We start from the raw sequence: 10475 nt of genomic DNA, 5'->3' as shown, positions 1-10475 counted from the left end.
ACAAATTGGGAAGGCTTTTGTGAAGTATATTTATGCATGATATGCATAAAATATGCAGAAAAAAAAATTAAGATTTGAAAAGCTTTTGCAGAGACTAAAATGTAGAATTGAGATAAGGGATATTGGGGATATAAAATGTTGTATTTTAGAAAAACTAAAGTCTGTAAATTAAAGATTCTATTGAGAATAGAATTGAGAAGGAATGTAGAGATCAGATGAAGGAGAAGCAGAAATTAAATAAAATTTGAAGTATGGAGAGTAAAGATGTGGAATATGGAATAAAAATTAAGGATATTTGGTAAATAAAATGTTGTTTTAGAGGAAAAAAAAAAACAAAAGTCAACGCGTAAGAAGTTTAAATTGAGAAATGAAAATAAATCTTAATTAATTAAAAATGAAATAAAATAATAGTTGTATTCGGCAACACTAAAGATAAATAAAATAAAATAAATTTATATTGCAACATTTGCTATGTTGGCAACACTAGGCAAACAAACAAAATAAAGTCAGTTTCTGACATTGATCTGTTTTTATGAGCGAAAGACGAGTCTAAGTTAATCTCTGAATTGAGATTCGTAAAATCATGACATCTTTATTATGTGAAGTTCATATTTTAATAAAAAGGATTCAACTTTTGCGTTGGTACCATCTCAAATTTAAAACACTAATAAATTCAATAGTGGATAATAAAATGGAAATTGCCAATTGTCAATAATTTCAATACGAAGCGTTTAAACGTTTCTTTTATTAGGCAAAATTTAAAAAAAACCAAACATAGCTTAATATAGACATAACTTCATTACCCTTTAGTAAATCATAAACTTTGTCATTTATTTGAGATCCTTCATAACCAAAGGGATATAAGCTGGGTAATTGCATCCTTATTCGTTGTTATTGAATTACGGGCACACGATTTTGTGGGCCCATAACAAACCTGACCTTTGGCTGCAGGGATGCCATGTGTTGAGGATAAAAAATCATGGCAATTTGAAAACAAACTCTGTGTATGTCTGTCCACAAGGAAGATCGTACATTTGGTACCAAAAAAAATTTTGACAATGCAGGTGCTCGCTCGTGGAGGGGGGGGGGGGGAGTGGGAGGTGGTAGGGTGTGTGGTTTTGAATTCGGGTTATTTTTGAGTTCAGAACTACATTAAAAACACAGTTTCCTACCAGGAACCATGCAGATCTAGCTAAAAAGTTATGACTGGTGAAATACCAATAAATACAAGCGAGATGAATATTGATATAAATTATCAATTTTGAAAGTCTGTAAAATCTGGGCACACTGAGCAAAAATCAGGGCAAAATCTTTGTCTGACCAATATCTGGAAAGGGTTGAAAGTCTGTGTTTAACAAACAAATCTAGGTAGGGTGATTTGCCAATCGTTGCACAGCTAAGCACTTGATTTTGGTGTTTATGCGGTATTTTAGTGATTTCAACCAAATTCACTCGATTTTTTTTGTCGATGCACTCATACAGGATTGGTCAACAAGACCCAAAAGTTCAAGTGTTTGAAAAACATGACATAAAAATTTTAAAAATCATTTAAAACAGCTTGTCTGTGCCCAATAGTTGCACAGGCAAATTTTGTGTCGTGCATAATGTTGTCCGATTTTTTCCAATGGTTGCACATTTTAAAAACAAGTCAGCATGAAGTCGAATAGGCTGATATTTGTTACGGAAGCTTATTATGAGAACTTCTAGTTCAAATGCAATCTAATTTTTAGACGGCCCCTTATGAGGGGGGGGGGGGGAGGGGTCTTCCATATAAACCGTCCAATGCACTTTCCAATTCCAATTCGGCCTAAACAACACAAAGCCGCCGGTTTGAGTGTCTGCAATAGCATTTATCACACGTGAAGTTTTCTCAGAAACTCAAATCCACCTCTTAATTTATCCGAAGCCATTTGAGTGGAGTGTTATTTAACCTAATTTGCCCAGTGTTGAGCCTTTTTCTTTATATGTCCCACCAACATAAAATTTTATGTCTTTAAAATTCCATAGAATGAACTAAAAGGTATTTGATGCTTAATTTTTAAGTGGCTATTAACAGGTGAAAAGATTAGAGAACGTGATCTTTTTTGCCCCTTTTACCCTCATGAAGAAGATCCTATTTTACAAAACAAATGTTTAAGGAATCACTTGGAAGTCGATCGATTTTTACATAATGAATCTCAATTTAAAACTTGAAAATGGACACAACCACGCCCAAAGTTTCAGATCGTTTGGCTGATTCATGCTCATGCTATACATTTTGTATAAGAATTTTTTTTTCGAAAAGTTTAGATATCTTTTTCATATAAGTGGGTTTATTTGTAATTATTGTAACCTCTGTAGCATTTCATCAATCTTCAGGAAACAATCACATCACAAAGAAATGATTCCCGAGAGTTTTCCGGCTGAAAAACTGTTTTGGATCAAATTAAGTTTCACAAAGCTATGACTGTTTATTTTTCTGGATGATAAGGGTCAAATAAAGCTTCACATAGATGTCTCCAGTGACGGCAACTCGACGGCAGATTTGAATTCCTGAGAAAATTGCACGTTGGATAAGTAATATTTCGGGTCTTCCAACCTTCGACTTCTAGTTTTTGGGATTAAGGGTCGTAGTTTTCCTCCTGTACAATATTCTGACAATATTAATAACAATATCAAGAGGATCGCTGTTGACATGGAATAAAATTCTTTTAGATTTGTCGTCACGAAATTAGAGAAACGGATTTTTTAAGAACAGATTTTAAATTCTTTGCATAAAATGTTGATTAAATGGTCGGGATAAAGGATTTCAAAATAAATCTGATAAAAAAGTAGTCTTTCAAAGCCAATGCAGTTGAGTTGACTTTGACATTTTTCAGACGATGCAAATTGCCCGACTTTCATACAAACATAAGTTTTTCAACGAGTTTAATAATTCCAAAACTTCATTTTTAAGTTTTGACGGTAGAAAAAATAAACTTATGGATATATAAAGTATCTTTGAATTATTGAATTAATTATTAAAAATCAACATTGAGTGTATGCAAGAAGAACTGTTCGCATATACAAGAAATTCAAATAAGTTAGAAATGAATTTTGTTTTAAATTATTGATTTTGCCCATTCCAAAGATAAATTGTTTGCCAGCATGAGAAGAAGCAAAGTATTTCATGAAAAAAGTTATAACAATCTCGAAATAAAAAATCGTAATCCATTGAAAAGTATAGTAAAATTGCAGGATTTGCTTTCTGAAGCTTTCAATAATTTCATGACATGTTTTTGCGAAAGTTTTAAATCATCACACTTATTGGCTATGCAAAGCAGTATATTGCGATTCTTATTTTCATCTGGTTAACCAGCTTTGAAATAAGCTGTCAAAACACTAAATTTAAAAATATTTACCTTTTTTGAATTTTTCGTATGACAACGGATATCATTTCTGGGGTAAAAGTCAGGTTTAGTTTTTATTCACATGCAATGTATTACAAGAACCAAGAAATATTTTAAAAATACAAATTATGTTTTTTGAACTTTCAGTACATCTCTGATGCTTTTTGAATGAATATTTGGATTTTTCCGTACAATCCTCCATACTAATCAAAACACGTTGTTATACTTCAGCACTTAATCAATCGCTTACAAAATTTTTATTGCTATTTTTTTATGTAAAAACATCCAAACGAAGTTATTGGAGGTATACGAATTTATAAATTTGAAATTTCCAAACAAATTTTGCAGCGGAATTATGTACAACAATGGGGCAGGAGGAGATTGAGCGGACCAATTGTTGCACGATCCAACATATTTTCTGGTTAAGTATGAATCATATTTTTTTTCCAATATCATGGTGTTAAAATTGTCCAACAAGCATTTCGTTTAGAAAACTGATACGAAAAATGTTTTGTTCTGACGTAAAACCTTATTTGCCGTAGAAGGAATGTTAAGGTTTTTGTCAACAATTAGCACAAAAACCGCGCGAAAAAAACAAAAAAAATTGAAACTGTCGTTAAATACACACTTACCAGCAGAAAATTTCACAAAAGCCTCATTTCATCTGAAAACATTCCAAATTACATGATTCAGTATTATTTTTGAGGAAAAGTTGAAAAACAGCTGAAATATTGACAATTTAAGTCATGCTGTGCAACAATGGGTTAGGGGACAACGATTGGCAAATCACCCTACCTGCAACCCAGTTTGGCAGTCAAGGAACCGAACTAAATGTCAAATTCTAGAGAATTATGAATGATTGCACACTTACACAACTATCATTCTGGTTCATCATTTATTGAAATCTCGACTTTTTCAACTCTGTACTACTTTTAAATAGAAAAATCATTAACCTCTCTCTCGATGGATAGAAAATTATAAAAAGATTCTTGCTCGAAAGAAGAACTAGGCTGCCATCTCAGTATTCATATGGTTCGTTTATCATATTTCTTTTGAAAGTTATAAATTCCATGAAATCAAGAGAAAAAATGAAGATTCAATTCTATTAATCTGAAACCTACACCAGCTGAAGGTAAAGGTGTGATTAATCTTTTGGCAGTATTAATTCGAAATTGATAATCTCCCTTTTTCCATTTTTGGCTACAAATGACTCGTTTAGTTATCAATAAATTTATTTAAATTCAAATGAATTTTGTTTCTTTAATGTTGCAAACCTATAGCTAAATTTCTGAATTTAATATCAAAATTGTGAATACTTGAGCAAGATTGGAGTTGCTAATTGACAGAACAATTTAAGTTAAAACTTGTAAATAAGTTTAAAAACCTAGCAATACAATCCAAAAATTATATTTTTATGCTTCATTCTCATTTTGTTATTTGAGAATGACTCCATTTTTTTATAGAAATTTTCATGGAAATTCAATAACGTCATAAATCTTTGGTCCATGTGTGTTTCGACCTAAAATATCTATTGAATGTTAGGTCTAAAGTTTACCACCATTTTGTAATAACTTTTTTTGAAAAAAAATCAACATTTTACAAACGGGAAAGTACTGAAATTAACTAAAATCAGAAAGTTAGACATGGTTAGATCGCCAGAAGAAGTCCAACGCTACTGATGCGCCTAATGGAAATTGATTACCTAATGGAAAATTTGAATGCAATTTAAATTTCTTACTATAACAGCAATTTCAATAACCTGGAAAGGAAATAACGAGAGCCCCGACACACTTCCGTTTCGTTAGCGGGTGGCTTAAGCGCCACTTCCTTATGGAAGACCACCCACCTAGTCTTGGTTTGCCCAGCTGTATGAGACTCGGACGTGAGTTCCTTTTTTGGTTCCCTATTTTAGGAAAGTAGCAGAAGGGTCTCTGAGAAGAGAGGAAAATTTTGAAAATTCAAGGGTACCCCGACTAGAAAAATTTCTCAATTTATATTTAATTTCGAGTATTTTTGGGTATTTTGCGCATACATTAAAATATTTAAACAACCAAAAAAATTTTCAATAAAAAACTATCAAAAGGCACTCAATTCATGTCTGAAACGATATCTTTGGCTTAAAAAATTCAATAAATGACTGCCTTGAAGATTCTGTTCAAAATATGACCCTCGAATTGAGCGTATCATTAACGTTAACCATCGCACAAATCATCCTTATCGGAAGAGGGCCACCGTTCAAGTCGTAAAGCATTTCCCTACCATTTATTGGGGCGAAGAATGTTGAATCATTTTCCACTTGGTCCTCCACTGGAAAAAGAGAAAAACGAAATTTCTCCAAATAAACATAAACGACACATCAAAATTTATGTCGCTACGCATAGTTACTGGGAGCGGGAGCGCCAGGCAATAAATGAATTACTAGGATTTTAGCTGGAAAGGTACCCGTGGTGTTTTACTTCCCGCTTTACTTTCATTATTACCGACATCATCGCCGGCCGTGGCCATCATCATCATCCGCGGCCTGGTTGTCGGTTGTCGTCAGATGGTGACCCTGCTGCTGGCTGGAAGCAAAACGGCGGCGGCGGCGTCGGCCGTCAAATGGCAATAATTCAAATTTAACTGCTTTTGATACGGTTGGTAAATTAAAAAATTATTTTTAAAAAGACTCGGAGAGCGGGAAGTGATCTGCTTGCTGCCGACTACCGGTCATGGTGGAACGGACCAGTGCGTGATGATTCAGAAATATTGGAAAAATATTATGTTGTTGCCATGTTTTCTTAATGTAGGTTTGAAATCAACGTGATAAATATTGCTACTTTATAGCAGAGATGGATCTGATCATTTTTCATAACACTTATCTAAAAGCCGTAAGAAAAACTGCCTTTTGGGAGAGTGGGGGGAGGTAGGGGGTTGGTGACAAAAATAAATCAATCCGAAATCTGATCACAAAGAATAAACTTTCACTTGGATTATCAATTTCGGAACCAAAACGTACGAAAATATTGTTTATTGTTTATTGATTATTGTTTATTGTTTAAAACATCAACGGATCACATGTTGATCCTAATGACTACACTATAACTAAAAATTAAAATTGATATCAACCTTAAACTACACAATACTACACAGCAAAAATTATTTTCTGTAAAATTACAGTAAATGTCCTGTTACAAAAAGGAGCAGGACATTTACCGTTATTTTACAGGTCGAGGACAATTATTTTTCAGTGACCATATAAAATTACAGGCCTGTAAATTAAAGTGACCTGTATTTGCAAGCGGACTGTAATTACAAGTGACCTGTAATTCCAAGCTACATGTAAAACAATATGCACGTAATTTAATTCTAGAGCTTTTTCTTTCCCAATTAGAAATAAATTAATGAAAAATTCAATTCTTTGCAGTTTTTATTATAATTGGCTAACATTGAACTCAAAACAGAAAGATATCACTCAACTTATAAATATGAATCCAAGATTTTCTAAAACTGAACTCCCGAGGAGGAATTTAAAACCCGGTTTTCATTGCCGCTGATTCTTCGAAGTCCACGGCGGTTTCGTACGACAATCTACGATGTTTTTCTTGCTCACCTCCACACATACGTAAGCCTTTTCCGGACTACTTGGAAAGTTTTCTTTTATATACTGCTACTGTCGGCGATTTCGAAGCGATCATCGCTCTCCGGTCATCTGTCGGATTTCGCAAGACGTCGATGAGCATAATAAAATCCATATAGATTTCGATAAACGGCCGTTGAGCCCAAAACATAATTGGAGTCTGGAAAAGTTAGAATAAACAAATCAAATTACAACTTCAGGTAATGATCATTTAATCATTGGTTTCTACAATCTGAGCAAAAAAATTTTTAAATAATATCCTTGTCCTATAAAAAATACACCTTCTAAGGTAAAACTTACCAGCACAATCTTATTTGCTTTCCTCATTTGATCTGAACCTGAACGCTGAGCGTTTGAGTAATAACATCAGCTGTGGCCTAACAAAAACGTCATTTGTGCCACCAGTATTTGCCCCGGAAGCCCCGTGCAACTTCAGCTATAATCGGTCGGAAGTTCAAGATCTTCGCCTGGGCATCGATGTTTTCCGAATGCTTGTTTGGTTTACGATTAGCGCTTAATTGGAGGGCCGGTATCCTCCCTCATCAGTAGCACTTTGACTTTGAAGTAACCGATTCTTACGATGGTCATGCTTAATGTTTTCGGCGTACTGGACAGTTATTGCATTTGATTGTGATTCAATGGATACTGTGGACATGAATTTCTTATGTTTTAAGGCAATCTTAAAGCGAAATAGAAAAAAATAAATTTTCTCAAATATTTTCCAAAACAATACCGACTTGTTTAAGTATAGCACGATAAGTAGAAAAATATCTATTCAAAAACTAATTCGGGGTAGATGTTCATAGAATGTCAACTAAAGATACTGGATTGCTTACCATTTCACATCGCAGCGATCGCAGCAGTTCAATCAAGCGCCAAAATTTTGTTGTCTTTGGGTGTGTAATGTTTTCCAGTAGCATATCCCCGCCGGGAGTTTTCTTTTATCGAAGACCTTCAGGGAACGCTTAAAGTCGTCTGAATCGGGTGCAATTCCGTAGCAATGCATGGTTATTTTAGATGTAAATGGGATTCAGATGTTTGATGGACGTGAGAAACAAATCTCACTTTTCGAGAAACACATCAGGTGACATACACAGCGTCGAGTCACCTCTATTCGCTATCTGCGGGACTTAACTTGCATTTTTTTCTCCTTTCGCGTTCCGAACCTTTAAGAAAATTAAAATTTGTTCTATGATAGATTGATTCCGTATAAAATCAGTTCTACTTACCTTTCCTAAATTCTAAACCAACTCTGCGAATCAAATTCCCATTGTTGATGTAAACAAAACTGAAAAAAACGACAACAAAAAGAAAGAAAAAGAGAATGACAACTTGAAATAATTCGCTTTCCATTTTTCGTGCACTCGAAATATTTCACTGTTTTGAATAACTGAAGTTATTCTTCGCAAATTAATCACTGGATAAAAACTTTCAACAAATTTAATTTTAACTTCAAGTTTTTTACTAATTCATTTTTTTTTCGATACATGCGTGATTCAATTAAATTTTTCTGTCCTGTATTTTAAAAACAGCCTGTAAAATGTGCTCACTTAAAAATAAATGATTTTGACCTGTAAAAGTACGGGAAATGTCATGCTCATTTTTGTTACAGGACATTTGCTGTTACATCCAATGATTTTTCAAGTACTTTCACAGGAATCAACTTAAAATTAAATGTTTTTGAAATTACAAGTTGTTTTATTTTACAGACAACCATTTTCAATGACACGTAATTGTCATTATTTTTTTCTGTGTAGATACACTTAAAAATTTTCTTCGGAATACGTTCCTTGAGACGTCGAAGTCGAAATGTTCGGAAAACCGATTAAAGGTTTTTAGAATGCCGATGAAAGCGCTGTTAGCACCGTAATTGTTCAGGCGAATAGGTACGTAGAGCTGCAGGTTCTGGTTTCGTAATCCTCGTGGTCGTACGCTGAGAGGTATGGCCTCCAACAGTTCGGGGCAGTCGATTCTAGATGTTAGAAGGTCCGCTACAACTAGAGCACGTGTAGCATTTCGGCGTACTTGAAGCGTATCTAAGCCAATGAGACGACAGCGGTTTTCATAGCTTGGTAAACGAAACGGATCTTGCCAGTTTAGGTGTCGTAGAGCGTACCGCAAGAAACGCCGCTGAATAGCCTCGATTCTTTCAGCTCCATTCTGGTAGAAAGGGCACCAAACAGCTGAAGCGTACTCGAGAATAGAACGAACTATGCAACAATAAAGACTTTTCAGGCAATATACGTCAACAACATAGTTTGTATGGGTCTTGAACTCCAGCCGTCGGTCAAGATGGCTTGTCACTTACGGGTAATCAATATTACCGAGCATTTACTGCTGTTTAAGGGCAAGCAATTGATATCGCACCAGTGAGCAAAAGCGGGGAATTGCTGTTGAAGGAAGTTGATGTCGTCTTGGCCGTTTATGGTGTGAAAAAGTTTCAGGGCATCGGCACATGCGAGCTTTGTGCCACCGAGCAGCGATATTACATCATTAATATATATCACGAAAATGATCGGTCCCAAATGACTTCCTTGAGGCACTCCTGAAGAGTCAACGAACTGCCTAGAAAAGAATTCACCAGTACGAACGGATAACTTTCGTCCCATTAAGTAACTCCGGAACCAATCCAGTAGAGAACCACAGAAGCCTAAACGTTCGAGCATTGCGATTGCAATATCGTGGTTCACCTTATCGAACGCAGCAGAGAGATCTGTGTAAATGGCGTCTGTTTGAGTTTTCTTGGCAAAGCTGTCCTGCACGAACGATGTAAAACTCTGTAGGTTTCTAGTCGTGGATCGTTTAGGCATGAACCCGTGCTGATCGTTTGAGAAAAGGTGCTTGCAAAATGAGAAAATTGGATCCAAAACAACCAGTTCAAAAAGTTTGGCGATCGCGCATAAAGCGGAGATTCCGCGGTAGTTGCTCACATCTCTCTTATTTCCCTTTTTGTGGACAGGAAACATGTGAGCTTCTTTCCACAATGAGGGAAAGATTCCGCAGTCCAGCGATGATTGAAAGATGTGCCTTATAGGTGTCAGCATAGATGGCATAAAACGCTTCAAAAAAGTAGCTGGTATACCCTCCGGGCCCGTAGAAGATGAATTTTTGCCTTTCTAACAGAAAGGTTTGGTTATCGGTCGATTTGAGAGATCATTAATTATGGATCTTAGACATACCTTTATAGGTACCTATCGACTCAGCTCGACGAGTTCTGTTGATGTCCGTGGATTTGTATGTGCCATTTTAAAAATGTCTAGAACGTTTTTGCGAAACTGGGCTGCACAATTAAAATGATTTTAGTCTCAAAAGAATGCATTTTTTTTTCTACACAACCCTTTCAAAAACGGGAAAAAAACAAAATAGTTGAAACCGTTTTCTTTACCAAATACATATCATACTTATTATGGCATAAAAAAAAGTTGCTAGTGGCGCCTCGAAGCAGCAGCACCAGCAATCATTTATAAATTGAAGATAATCAAAATAAAAAA

General features: G+C 35.1%; 1 long non-coding RNA gene across 1 annotated transcript; it reads right to left on the bottom strand.

Annotated features, from left to right (window-relative positions):
- Positions 1-6654: 6654 nt before the first annotated feature.
- On the bottom strand, positions 6655-8267 carry LOC129749957 (uncharacterized). Its single transcript, XR_008738228.1, has 3 exons — positions 8214-8267; positions 7821-8150; positions 6655-7144 (listed from the first exon to the last, which is right to left on the bottom strand). It is a non-coding gene; the product is annotated as an uncharacterized LOC129749957 (long non-coding RNA).
- Positions 8268-10475: the final 2208 nt, after the last annotated feature.

Source organism: Uranotaenia lowii, chromosome 2 (assembly GCF_029784155.1).
Source record: "Uranotaenia lowii strain MFRU-FL chromosome 2, ASM2978415v1, whole genome shotgun sequence".
Taxonomy (NCBI): Eukaryota; Metazoa; Arthropoda; class Insecta; order Diptera; family Culicidae; genus Uranotaenia; species Uranotaenia lowii.
This window is presented reverse-complemented; position numbering and strand designations above follow the sequence as displayed.